The sequence below is a fragment of the Ranitomeya imitator genome, chromosome 6, assembly GCF_032444005.1.
Source record: "Ranitomeya imitator isolate aRanImi1 chromosome 6, aRanImi1.pri, whole genome shotgun sequence".
NCBI classification, from domain to species: Eukaryota; Metazoa; Chordata; class Amphibia; order Anura; family Dendrobatidae; genus Ranitomeya; species Ranitomeya imitator.
Window position 1 is genome coordinate 258,614,567 of NC_091287.1, and position 14,427 is coordinate 258,628,993.

Consider the following 14,427-nt stretch of genomic DNA (forward strand, 5'->3'; position numbering starts at 1 on the left):
GTGACGATAGTTGGCCCCTCATCCATGGGATAAGCCATTCATTTTAAAAGGCTGTTTAATCCCTTTAATATAAGTGCATTTATAAAATCAATCTCTTGGAAAATAAATAACCAGCATTTGCATTATACTTAACTGCATATATCTAATCGCATTGCTTACAGGTACTTTAATTAAAATAACTCAATTAAACAAAATAATCTGAAAATATCTCAATAAGATTAGATGAAAACTGATTTACCAAGGCTTACTTGCACAGTATGCAAGAGATTAATTTTAAATCTAAAATATTACATTTAAATATACACTAATTATTTGCTTCAGAAAGATTTAAGGCCTACCATAGAGTGCGAGCATTCGATAGAATACTTGTTTGTCGTTTATCGGCTTGTGTAAACATTCCGCTTACTATCTGATGAACAAGCAAAACGTTTTTTTGCTGGGTGATTGGATCAATCATGCTTGAAATAACTTCATCGTTTTTGCCGTCTGTAAACAGGCGATGGCTAGCGCTAATATGATATTCTATGTGCACAAAACAACCGTGTTTATGATCATTCTGCATGCATAGAATGTGTTAGCTTGTCTAAACAGACTATTAAACATCCGCCGATCAATTTACATGAAGCCGATTGGTGGTCATTTAATGGCCTCAGTCGGTTCGAATAAATGGGTCCGTACTGGTTTCTGTTATTTCATTGAACATTTTTCTACATTATAGCAAGCATAGAAAAATGGGGAAGAACACAATATCAATTATTATAGCAAAGCAACATTCTTGTGAAGTACATAATAGACGACACCTAGAATATATATATATATATATATATATATATATATATATATATATATACAGTTAGGGCCAGAAATATTTGGACAGTGACACAAGTTTTGTTATTTTAGCTGTTTTCAAAAACATGTTCAGAAATACAATTATATATATAATATGGGCTGAAAGTTCACACTCCCAGCTGCAATATGATAGTTTCCACATCCAAATCGGAGAAAGGGTTTAGGAATCATAGCTCTGTAATGCATAGCGTCCTCTTTTTCAAGGGACCAAAAGTAATTGGACAATGGACTCTAAGGGCTGCAATTAACTCTGAAGGCGTCTCCCTCGTTAACCTGTAATCAATGAAGTAGTTAAAAGGTCAGGGGTGGATTCCAGGTGTGTGGTTTTGCATTTGGAAGCTGTTGCTGTGAGCAGACAACATGCGGTCAAAGGAACTCTCAATTGAGGTGAAGCAGAACATCCTGAGGCTGAAAAAAAAGAAAAAATCCATCAGAGAGATAGCAGACATGCTTGGAGTAGCAAAATCAACAGTTGGGTACATTCTGAGAAAAAAGGAATTGACTGGTGAGCTTGGGAACTCAAAAAGGCCTGGGCGTCCACGGATGACAACAGTGGTGGATGATCGCCGCATACTTAATTTGGTGAAGAAGAACCCATTCACAACATCAACTGAAGTCCAGAACACTCTCAGTGAAGTAGGTGTATCTGTCTCTAAGTCAACAGTAAAGAGAAGACTCCATGACAGTAAATACAAAGGGTTCACATCTAGATGCAAACCATTCATCAATACCAAAAATAGACAGGCCAGAGTTAAATTTGCAGAAAAACACCTCAAGAAGCCAACTCAGTTCTGGAAAAGTATTCTATGGACAGATGAGACAAAGATCAACCTGTACCAGAATGTTGGGAAGAAAAAAGTTTGGAGAAGAAAGGGAACGGCACATGATCCAAGGCACACCACATCCTCTGTAAAACATGGTGGAGGCAACGTGATGGCATGGGCATGCATGGCTTTCAATGGCACTGGGTCACTTGTGTTTATTGATGACATAAGAGCAGACAGGAGTAGCCGGATGAATTCTGAAGTGTACCGGGATATACTTTCAGCCCAGATTCAGCCAAATGCTGCAAAGTTGATTGGACGGCGCTTCATAGTACAGATGGACAATGACCCCAAGCATACAGCCAAAGCTACCCAGGAGTTCATGAGTGCCAAAAAGTGGAACATTCTGCAATGGCCAAGTCAATCTCCAGATCTTATCCCAATTGAGCATGCATTTCACTTGCTCAAATCCAGACTTAAGACGGAAAGACCCACAAACAAGCAAGACCTGAAGGCTGCGGCTGTAAAGGCCTGGCAAAGCATTAAGAAGGAGGAAACCCAGCGTTTGGTGATGTCCATGGGTTCCAGACTTAAGGCAGTGATTGCCTCCAAAGGATTTGCAACAAAATATTGAAAATAAAAATATTTTGTTTGGGTTATGTTTATTTGTCCAATTACTTTTGACCTCCTAAAATATGGAGTGTTTGTAAAGAAATGTGTACAATTCCTACATTTTCTATCAGATATTTTTGTTCAACCCTTCAAATTAAACGTTACAATCTGCACTTGAATTCTGTTGCAGAGGTTTCATTTCAAATCCAATGTGGTGGCATGCAGAGCCCAACTCGCGAAAATTGTGTCACTGTCCAAATATTTCTGGCCCTAACTGTATATATATATATATATATATATATATATATATCTGTTCAAAAGTTTTTAGGCAGGTGTGGAAATGTAAGAATGCCTTCAAAAATACAATTGTAGTTGAAAATAAAATTAAACTTACAAAAAAGAGATCTAAATCAAATCAACATTTGGTGTGACTAACCTTTGCCTTCAAAATAGCATTATTCAAGGAATACTTGTATGAAGTCAAGAAGGTTGTTGGATTATAGTCAGGTGTATGAGTAACCAAAGATACCAAACAGGTGATAATGATCATTAGTTTGCAAATTTGAGCAAAGTCATTTATGAAATAGCTGCGTATGAGGCTTAAGACTAGGAGAGGAACAGTCAGACCCTGCTTCAAAGATGAAATGGTAGAAGACAGTCTTCATGTCAAAGATCATACACCAGGCAAGGCTGAGCATAGCAACAAGACACAAGCATCAACAAGGTCTCTTCCAGACAAAGATGTCAAAAAAGACTTTCAAGATGTGCTGTTCAAGCTCTTTTCAAGAGGCACCAAGAAATCAGCAATGTTGAAGAAATACCTCTACAATACGAGATGGAGAATGGTACAAACTTTATTTCCAAAAAAGTCTCTATTTTCCTAACATTTAAATCAATATATGGAGGTTAAATTGAACCTGTCACCAGCTTTTAGTGCGTCACCCAATGCCACCACCTTTCTGAGCGCCTGTACTGCATTACACAAAGGTGTCCATCATCCCCTAACTTCCCCTGCATACCACCAAAAATATACCAGTGACAGGCTCCATTTAAGTAGGGAATATGGTACCTCAATTGCATTTCTGTACAAAATGTAATATAAAATATGTCAAGGACAACTGCTATGTCCCAGGAGTTAAAGGGGTTGTTTGGTCTCATAGATGGCCCACAGGCTGGATCTGCTTTAAAATAACAAGACAAGCAATACTTATCTGTTAAAGCCCCTGCCAGTCCAATGCCATTTCTCTTCTGACCCTTTCAAGTTTTCGATGACTGGGCTCAGTCACCATGCTGAGGTAGACAGCCCTAGTTTAGTAATTGACTAGTATTGTAGACAGGAAGTCACCATTGCAGCCCTATTAATAAAGACCCATGTCAGTTGTTGAAAGACAGAAGATATTTTTATGAAACCAAACAACCCTTTTAGAAACTAGAAAGCACTGATTTTCAGCTAGAAAAATAAGTGGGAAAAAAAGAATCCCTAAGAGTAATTTTTAGCATTATTTTTACCTTAATTTTACCCATATACATGGGGTATGTTTAATAGTTGTTTATAACCCAAGAGATCATCCTAACCCTTGTTTCTAAAATATTTTTGGTAACCACCATCCACTATTCTAAAAGCTTTATTTAGTTTTTTTTTAGCTTTAACCAAGTCTAAGATTGGCTGTCCACAACCATGCATTCATTAAAATAAAGCCTGAGGATTTAATTAATAAAGGTGTTTGACACATGTAGTAAGCACAGCAGAAAGGTAGAACCCTCCCCCAGCAATAAAAGATGTATTAATACAATTTTGGAACATTCTGCCTTTTTGTAATAGGAATCTGACATCAGGTTTATGCTTTCCAAAATCAGAATCTTTGTTGGGGAAGTATTTTTCATAAAATTATTAAGTTTTGGAGTCTTCTCAATATAATGTGCACTCTGAAGTCAACTGTGGTCCTCTAGCCCTTCTTTGACAGATTTCTCCATATACCTAGTATAGGAAGAAAACTGTCATTAAGCATTGGAAGGATAGGAACATCCGCATATAATCAGAATATCGCCAGATTCCGAAGGGCCCCAAACCTATTTAGTAAGGCAATGGATCCATAAAAATCTAGACACATAGGCACCATCATAGTCAGTTGAAGAATAACCCGTAAAGTTGAAAAAAGATAAACGTCTCTGCATTAAAGTCCAATAGACGTTAATATAATTATGTCATAAAACAGCTTTTCCTTAGCATTAGCGTCTTTCAATCAGTGCAGCAGTCAGATGACTAAGCCAGCAAATGAAGTGGTATGATCGAACAACGTGCTGTCTGGTGCCAAATCCGGCAGAAAACAGAAAGGAAATTCAATGACTGATGCGGCTTCATGTAATGTATTTCTCCGCTTCTAAATAAAATCTGATCGGTTTTGTTCCCAAAACTACAAATCAGGGATGCCACATGTCAAGTGTGTAAAGCTAGCTAGCGTCAAGTAACCTGCCTCTGCTGCTGGAAAAGCAATTAGATGTCTTCCAGGATAAAGAAAGGTGTATCATTCTTGTTTCAAAAATATTAACCTTTGAGAACGTACAAAGCCAAAAATTAACAAATGGAAGGCAAGTTTATGTCATTGGGAAAAGATTGATAAAATGACAAAAGTCTGAATAATACTGAACATCGGAAACATAAAATGTCACATTGCCGCCTTATCACTTCCACAAACACTCTTCTGAATCGGAAAATATTATATTTTATTCTAAATTAATTTTTAATTAGAATGTTCATATCATATGCAACATGTGAGTGCTAATATCCTACAAAATAATTTTGGGGTGCAATTTTTTCTGTATAGTTATCAATAACTGAACATAAGGGTCTTGGCCCAACTGGAGATATAGCCTCCACTGTCCAGTTAATACTCCTGGAAATGTATAGGTGAACATACATTTATGTTGATTTAGAAGTATTGTATATTATTTTTGCATATATTATATATTTATTTTCTCACTATTTATATTAGCAATATAAAAGAATAAGGACTTTGCATTATGTACTATAATCAGACATAAAGCTTGATTTAATTTACCTAGTTTTTTCTTCTCTTCTAGAAGAATTTAACCACAGTGTCTAAGCAAATTTCTTTTTAACGTGGCAATACCCCATATGCGGTCAAACCCTACTGTTTGGGCACACTAAAGGGCTATGAAGGGTTCGCTAGTTGTTTTTGGAACACAAATGCGGTTTGAATACACTGCAGAAGTCATTTGCAGAAACAAAATAGCAGCAACCTTCCACACATGATGACATTTTAGAAACTACACCCTCAAGAAATTCATCTAGGGGTGTAGTGAGCATTCTGAAATCACATACACTTCACAGAATTTTATAATAGTGGGCCATTAAAATGAACAATTATGGTTTCAAATCATTATGGCGTAAAACACTTTGAAGAGTCCTAACATTTTTGCACAATGCAAGGTTGCACAAAAATGTTGCGTCCCTTGCCATTTTCACGCCAGCTTCGTCAGGCTCCATCAAAATGGGCAGAGCTGGGGTAGTATGGAGTGCGATAGGGTGTGGTGATGCCTGCTCATTTAATTCATGATGTGCAGTGATCTCCCATATGCCAGGAATCCTATGCCTCTTAATGACTTAATCTTGATTAATCAGAGACTATGTTTTTTCTACTAAAATGTTGTTTTAGCCCCAAAAGTTTCGCAAGGGTTAAGAGAAGAAAATGTACATAATCTGTTATGCAATGTTGACTGTATGCGACAAGACCACATACCACACTGTATGGGAACATGGTAAGGCTTGGAGCGGACATTTCACATCAACTGAGGTACCAGAATTTAAGAAACCTCCCACAAGTGACCCCATTTTGGAAACTGCAGCAACCAAGAAATGTATTAAAGGGTGTGGTGAGCATTTTGACAACAAACATCTCACAAAATTGTAGAACATTGGATCTTAGAGATAAAAAATTCCTTTTTTTTTCTTTTTACAAAAATGCTGTTTTAGCCCAAATTTTTTATACAATCAACCCCCACCACCCCATAAAATGTGCCTGAATAGGAAGAAGGGGAAATTGATCTGGTCTTGAACTGGTTAATGCCATCTTCCTGTTACAGTTTGCATTACACAAAAGAACCAATATCATATAGGGTGATTATATTCATGTTTAGTGACAAATATTAATCTTTTGCAAAAATAAGCAGTCACTGATAAGATATTAATGAGAAATCTAAATATCTCAAGACACATTTGCAATTATTGGTCTCCCAGATGAACATTTCTAATGTTCTATGTTGTCCTCCAACAAAGAATAGTACAACTTGACTTAAACCCATCTCCAACCAGCAACCTTGATCTGGCATTTGTCCAATCTTACTAAATGAATTATTTACAAAATGAAACGCAATGGCTCAGTTTCTTCCATAGGTTTCCAGATAAAGTAGACTTTGATTATAATGCACATTTTTATATCTAGATCATCTTAATTTAGGGTGTAAAATCCATTGCCAAACTGAGTCCATGCAAATTCCAAGAGTAAATTCTATTCTTCAATAGAGGCGATGCTTGTACTAGCAAACAATACCTTCAGATACACCTCAGAGCTTGGCCGTAAGCCAACAAGCTTCCGATGTACAAATGTTTTTATACCAAGATTGGGCTCAAGACAAAGGCCTTTCTGTTGTAATCCAAGGTCTCTATAGCAGTAGAAACAATAGTGTGAGCAATATAACAGGCTGTATCCCATTATTAATTTGTGTTTCAAACAATCGCTCTCTAAAACTGCCTACAGAAAGACAATTGTGGCAAAAATAGCTGTGTGTGGAGAGATAAAGTAACCTATCATACAACAATGTCATTTTATGACTAATGTGTGAAAATCTATCTTTTATTATTAATGTATGATTGTAGGCTAAACAATACTTTCTGAATATATTCATTTAATAGTTAGCATTAAACTTCATTTAGTAATTTAAATATAGAATTCATTATTGTCCATTTTTGTAATGCTATCGTATCCTGAGCTCCAGCATCTCAGCAATTATTGCTGGCTCAAAATTTGCAGACAGCTTGCTCTTATATTTTGGATTGTGGGTAATATTTGTGATCACCTTAGAATAAGGCGATAGAAGTGTGATTTTCATATTGCCCCAACCTGTTAATTGCCAGAGGTGGGTTTGAACGAGCATCACATGATTGTTTACCAACAGTTTTGGAAAGGTGACAACAACATTTTGTCTCGCCCATTTTGGGGGTTTTGTGTGAAATTATGTCCAAATTGCCTTTTTTCTCTGTTTTGTGTGTTTTTCCAATGTACACAAAGGAAATAAACATGTACAGTGGGGCAAAAAAGTATTTAGTCAGTCAGCAATAGTGCAAGTTCCACCACTTAAAAAGATGAGAGGCGTCTGTAATTTACATCATAGGTAGACCTCAACTATGGGAGACAAACTGAGAAAAAAAAATCCAGAAAATCACATTGTCTGTTTTTTTAACATTTTATTTGCATATTATGGTGGAAAATAAGTATTTGGTCAGAAACAAAATTTCATCTCAATACTTTGTAATATATCCTTTGTTGGCAATGACAGAGGTCAAACGTTTTCTGTAAGTCTTCACAAGGTTGCCACACACTGTTGTTGGTATGTTGGCCCATTCCTCCATGCAGATCTCCTGTAGAGCAGTGATGTTTTTGGCTTTTCGCTTGGCAACACGGACTTTCAACTCCCTCCAAAGGTTTTCTATAGGGTTGAGATCTGGAGACTGGCTAGGCCACTCCAGGACCTTGAAATGCTTCTTACGAAGCCACTCCTTTGTTGCCCTGGCGGTGTGCTTTGGATCATTGTCATGTTGAAAGACCCAGACACGTTTGATCTTCAATGCCCTTGCTGATGGAAGGAGGTTTGCACTCAAAATCTCACGATACATGGCCCCATTCATTCTTTCATGTACCCGGATCAGTCGTCCTAGCCCCTTTGCAGAGAAACTGCCCCAAAGCATGATGTTTCCACCACCATGCTTTACAGTAGGTATGGTGTTTGATGGATGCAACTCAGTATTCTTTTTCCTCCAAACACGACAAGTTGTGTTTCTACCAAACAGTTCCAGTTTGGTTTCATCAGACCATAGGACATTCTCCCAAAACTCCTCTGGATCATCCAAATGCTCTCTAGCAAACTTCAGACGGGCCCGTGTTATGACCTGGTGGTCAGGACAATAATGGACCTGGTGGTTAAGAGCACACGGAATGACCTGATAGTTACTGATAATAACGGACGAGCTCTGGGACGTGGGAACTCTGCTGACCGCAATCCCTAATCCTATCAAACACACTAGAAATAGCCGTGGATTGCGCCTAACGCTCCCTATGCAACTCGGCACAGCCTAAGAAACTAGCTAGCCCTGAAGATAGAAAAATAAGCCTACCTTGCCTCAGAGAAATTCCCCAAAGGAAAAGGCAGCCCCTCACATATAATGACTGTGAGTAAGATGAAAATACAAACACAGAGATGAAATAGATTTAGCAGGGGCGTGTCCTGGCCATGATGGAGGAAGGCTGCTAATCCCTGAGCTCCTGCTTCCCCGGCCGAATAAAGCCCTGGAGCAGCCCAGAAACTGACTTTACCGGAGCCTATGCCTGCTAAACGGAAGTCTGCACGCCCCACCACCCCTTCTGGACCCCCTGTGGAGTTCTCTGCGAGTATATCTCGCTTTTTAAGAAGCTCTTGGAAGGGGCCTTGGAGCTGCACTGATCCTAAGATGGCTGACCCCTCCCCCAAGCCCTGCAGCACTGCACATGAGTCAAAAAACAAACAGAGAGAGAAGGAGACACCACAGGCCTGCACAGAGGTTTCCAGAGCATCTCACCAGACTGTTTACTCAGGAGAGGCCCCCCTGCAGGGGGTCTCAGATGAAGGTACTGGAGGGGAGAGGGAGGATGGTGGGGGCTCGGATCATGAGACTGTACAAACAGAGGGAGAAGCTGTGAGGTCCTGGACACAGAGAGCTGAGCTCTACCCCACCCAAACTGAGTGGCCTGTGCTGCAGGAGATTCAGCTGCCTCCTAGCCTGTCACCTCTGCCACTTACACCTACAGAGGGGGTGCTTCAACAACTCTCTATTCAGAAACCGGGCTGTGGAGCAGGTTATCTCCCCCCTTTACTAAACCACCCCACAGAAGCCACAGGGGGTGAGCGACGAGTGGAGCTGACCATCAGTGGAGGCCCCAGTGGTTCCCCTATTCTACCAAATATGCGGCCACAAGATAGCCCTGACCCAGACTTGTGGGAAGCTTTTAAGGCCCGTATTAGCAACGTTCCAACTAAAGAGGAACTTGAGGGCTTTATCTCCAGGGTGGAGAACTCCTTTAAAGCTGAAACAATGGCCCTGAGAGGGGATGTCTCAGCTCTGGCGGGCAGAGTCACACTTACTGACACTACTGTGGAAAATCTCTCCAGCAAGATCCTAGCCCTTGAGGATAAACTGTCAGCCCAGATGTCCACCTTTGAGAGCTTTCTAGACCATATGGAGGACTTGGAGAATCGGGAGAGAAGGCAAAATCTGAGAGTGAGGGGTCTACCGGAATCAGTCCAAGCCTGTGACCTAACTGCGACTCTTCAAGCTTTGTTCAATTCCGTTAGGAATACTGCCCCAGAGTTGGGTATTGAATTTGACAGAGCTCATAGGTCGCTGGGTCCTCCCCCTGAGGATGGAGGTCTGCCTAGAGACGTGATTTGTCGTTTTCATAGGTACCAAGTGAAGGAAGAAATCCTCAACTGTTCCAGAAAGACCCAGGAGATCAGATTCCAAGATTGCCAATTACAGTTCCTCTCGGATCTGTCACGGAGAACCCTCCAAAAGAGGAGAGCTCTGCGACCTCTACTTAACCTCCTTCGCCAGAGCCAGATCCCCTATTCTTGGGGATATCCGTTCCGCCTTCAGGTTCGGCGGGGAACCCAGATGGTTTCCTTAGCTCACCCCAGGGAGCATCGTTCATTTCTCTCCCTTCTGAACCTCGAGGATCCGGGCCTACAATTCCCTGACTGGCCTTATCCCGTTGGTCAGGATATGGGCCCTATGGCACAGCGCCGAAAGAGGGTGCGTCGCAACCGTGGAAGAGGCCGCACCAGATCTCGTGGTAGAGGACAGAACTGTAATGATGTATCTGAAGACAGCTGATATGCAAGCGTCCAGTATTTTTGGTTCAGTCAGTTGTGGACCCTTAGGTCTTTGGTCTAGCTTTAGGCAGTAATGGCCGTGTTGATATATGCTTTGCTCTTTTCCCTTGATCTTTTTCCCTTCCCTCTCCACTATTCCATTCTCTTCCTTCCCCCTTCATATTCTTCCCCCTCCCTCTCCTCTCCTTTGATTACCCCTTCCCCCCCCCCCTTTTTTTCTTCTCCCTTTCCCTCCCCCTCTGGTGGTTCGGTTGTACTGGGTAATTTTGTGTATTTTCTTTGTCTCAGGGAAGTTCGCCGGGGAACATAGTGTGTTATACAGATATATTGTTTATCGAATCCGTCGGTATACGATTTATTTTGTTATATATTGTTTTGACTTTCTTCCTTTCTTCAGTGGAAAGGACACGACCCGTTAAGGGGTTATACGGTTGGTCCAAACCGTGATATTCGTGAAACGACTATACCCCATATCTTAAGTAAGAGTTTTTAATTTTCAGCTCCCCCAGGGGTACAATTTACTGCTACATTCCCTTTTTTCTTCTATATTTGCCTACTCTTTTTCTTTTCCTTTTCTTCTAATTTGCTGCGTCTTGTTTTCTGCTCTCATCTCTCAGGTGGCAGGATAACCCCTTTTTGGGGCCTAACGGTTGGGTACTCGACGTTCTATTGAAAAATGGGTTCCTTAAAATTTGGTTCCCTAAATGTACGGGGATTCAATACTCCCCAAAAATGAAGTCACGTACTTTCAGATATGCACAAGCTAGGGGTTCAGATACTTTTTCTTCAAGAAACTCATTTTAGAACTGACCGGATACCAGTTGTCGGGGGTAGACTTTATGATAGATGATCCCATAGTTCCAACCCCGATTCGAGGACAAAAGGTGTCTCAATAGCCTTTTGTAAGAATTTAAATATCATATTGATAGACACGGTCATAGATAAAGGGGGACGCTATATTTTTATGAAAGTTAAAGTTGCTGAACGGATCCTGACCCTAGTTAACTGGTATCTCCCGAACCGGGAACAGCCTAAGGTCTGCAAGTCTCTATTGTTGAAACTGTCTTCATTTGCGGAGGGCCAGGTTGTGATAGGTGGAGATTTTAACTTTGTCTTTGATCCCAAACTAGATACCTCCTCTGGTCGGGAGGCGGTCCCATCGAGAAAGGTGAGAGCCCTACAAAAATTCTTACTTAAACTACATCTGATAGCTGTCTGGAGAATCCTCAATCCTAGAGGTAAGGATTATACTTTCTATTCTACTCCACATAACTCCTACAGCAGAATTGACCTTTTTCTGGTCAGCAGGGGGGTCTTATCTTGGAGGCCTGATGCCAAGATTGGTAATATGGTTCAGTCGGATCATTGCCCTATTTTTCTATCCTTGGAGATACCCGGGCTGGCTATGAAAAAATTCTCATGGAAATTGAATGGCAACCCTTTACGAGACACCACCTGTTTGAGTGATTTGAAATCTGACATTGCAGCGTTTGCCCATACTCATGCGACAGATCCCACACCTCAGGCAATTAAATGGGAAGCATTGAAGTGCGTCATGAGAGGCACCTTAATCAAACATGGGGCTAGAATCAAAAAACTCCAGACTGAGGAAATAGACACTTTGCTGTCACAAATTCAGACCCTGGAAAGCAGGCATAAGAATTTGAGGTCCTCTGAGACTTTGGTCGAGCTTACTACAAAAAGGCTTGAACTTAAAGGCCTGCTGGATAGACGGTTTATGGGTGACAAGGAAAGAACTAAAGGGTTTTTCTACAAAAGAGCTAATGTTTGTGGGCGCCCTCTAGCACGACTGCTTCATCCCAGATCGGGTCCCACCCTTATCTCATCACTCAAAAATGATAAGGGCCAACTGGTCCATAGTAATGAGGAGATCCTAGAGGTCTTTCAAAAGTTCTATAAATCCCTATACAACATTAGGGGCAGGTTCGCTGATTTGGATCCCACCACGTTGAAAAATAAAATTAAATCTTATATGAATAGGATCAAGGTCCCGTCCCTTCTTGAGGCGGATTTGGCGGTCCTGGAAAAGGACGTAACCCCTGAGGAGCTGGCAGAAGCTGTTAAATCCACATCCACCTCTAAATGTCCTGGGCCGGATGGGTTCACTCCCTTATTCTATAAATCCCTTCTATCTGACTTGCTTCCCCAAATGGTCCTCACCTTTAATGCGATTTCTGAGGAGAATAGTTTTACCCCCCAGTCCCTAGAGGCTCATATTTCTGTTCTGCCAAAGCCTAATAAAGATCCCCTGCTGGCCGGGAGTTATAGGCCAATCTCCCTGATCAACGTCGATGTAAAATTATTTGCTAAGGTATTGGCTGACAGATTGTCGGGACTTCTCCCATCTATTATTGACCTTGATCAGGTGGGCTTTGTCAGAGGCCGGGAGGCGCGGGACAGCATTATCAGGTTTCTTCTCCTTATTGAGAGGACCAAGATGCAAAAGTCCCCTCTTTGTCTTCTGTCGATTGACGCGGAAAAGGCCTTTGATAGAGTCCATTGGGATTTTTTACGGGAGACCCTGACCCATATTGGCTTACAATCCAATTTCCTGGGGAAAATTATGTCATTATATTCAAAACCCTCAGCTCGTGTTAGAGTCAATGGATCTTTGTCCGATCGTTTTTATATCCAGAACGGTACTAGACAAGGCTGCGCGTTGTCGCCCCTTTTATATGTTTTAGTTATTGAACATTTGGCTAAGGCTATCCGAGTTAATGACAGTATCTCAGGGATTCAGGTTGGAAACTCTAACCATAAAACGGCCCTATTTGCCGACGACATCCTCCTCTTCGTCTCTAACCCAGTTGTCTCTTTTCCAGTGCTTATGAAGGAGTTCGAATCCTTCGGGGATTTAAGTAACTTCAAGATTAATTACTCCAAAACTGAGGTCCTAAACATTTCTCTATCTTCTTCCGTGGTGGCTTCCTTGAAGCAGACCTTCCCCTTCAGATGGCAACAGGATCAGATTTCATATCTCGGAGTGAACCTCACCTCGGATCCTCTTCAATTATTTTCTTTGAACCATCAGGTCATTTTGAACAAGGTGGGATCCCTTCTGGAGTCTTACGGCCCATTGAGGCTGTCGTGGCTCGGTAGGATTCAGGTGGTTAAGATGGATATCCTGCCGAGATTTCTTTATATCTTTCAGGCGATTCCCATTTGGCCACATAAATCGTTTTTTATTAAAATACAGTCCTTGATTTCCCGTTTTATCTGGAAGGGGAAAACACCGAGGGTGAGTTACAAGGTTTTATCTAGGCCACGCCAGTTTGGTGGGGTTGGTCTACCCAACCTCCAAAACTATTGCAGGGCGGCCATATTAGTTCGCCTCTTGGACTGGAAATATAAAATTAAATTTAAAAAATGGGTAGAGTTGGAACAAGAATGGTCCGATTTGCCTCTTAATTATCTTCAGTAGATCCCAAAGCAATATGCTCTTCAACGAGGGAGATTTTCCTTCCTAACCTCAGAGGCTATGAGGGCATGGCACTGCAGTGGTGTGAAGGGGTCCGCTCCTGCTGGGGCCAGCCTTCTTACACCTATTTTTTGCAACCCGGCATTTCCTCCGGGCATTCACAGGAAAGCCTTCATGGGATGGAAATACGAGGATGACATACGGGTTGGTGATATCTTTCAGCGTGGCGAGATTCCCACCTTCTGTTCCCTCCAAACCCAATCTCCCTCCACTAAACTTCTATGGTGGGAGTACTTACAGGTCCGGTCCTTCCTGGCCTCTTTGAATTTGCCAAGGGGTTCGAACTGTAGACTCTCTTCCTTGGAACTGTTGTTTGCCGGTGGTGACGCCCCGAGCAGGGGAATCTCTTCCCTCTACTCAATTTTTTCAACACCTGTCTCTGACGCAAGGCTCTATTTCCAGTCTGCTTGGGAGAAGGATTTAGGGCGAATTCTGTCGGATGAGGAATGGGAGCGTTGCTTCCTGATGAACCATAAACTCCCGAGTTCCAGTGAGGCCTCGGAGAAGGGGTATAAACTGCAATATAGGTGGTACCTCACA

The 14,427-nt window shown here is 41.4% G+C and overlaps 1 protein-coding gene across 1 annotated transcript in view; it reads right to left on the reverse strand.

Moving 5' to 3' along the window:
- Positions 1-14,427, reverse strand: part of FBXL7 (F-box and leucine rich repeat protein 7) — a 403,018-nt gene that overhangs the window by 146,824 nt on the left and 241,767 nt on the right. The window lies entirely within an intron of this gene.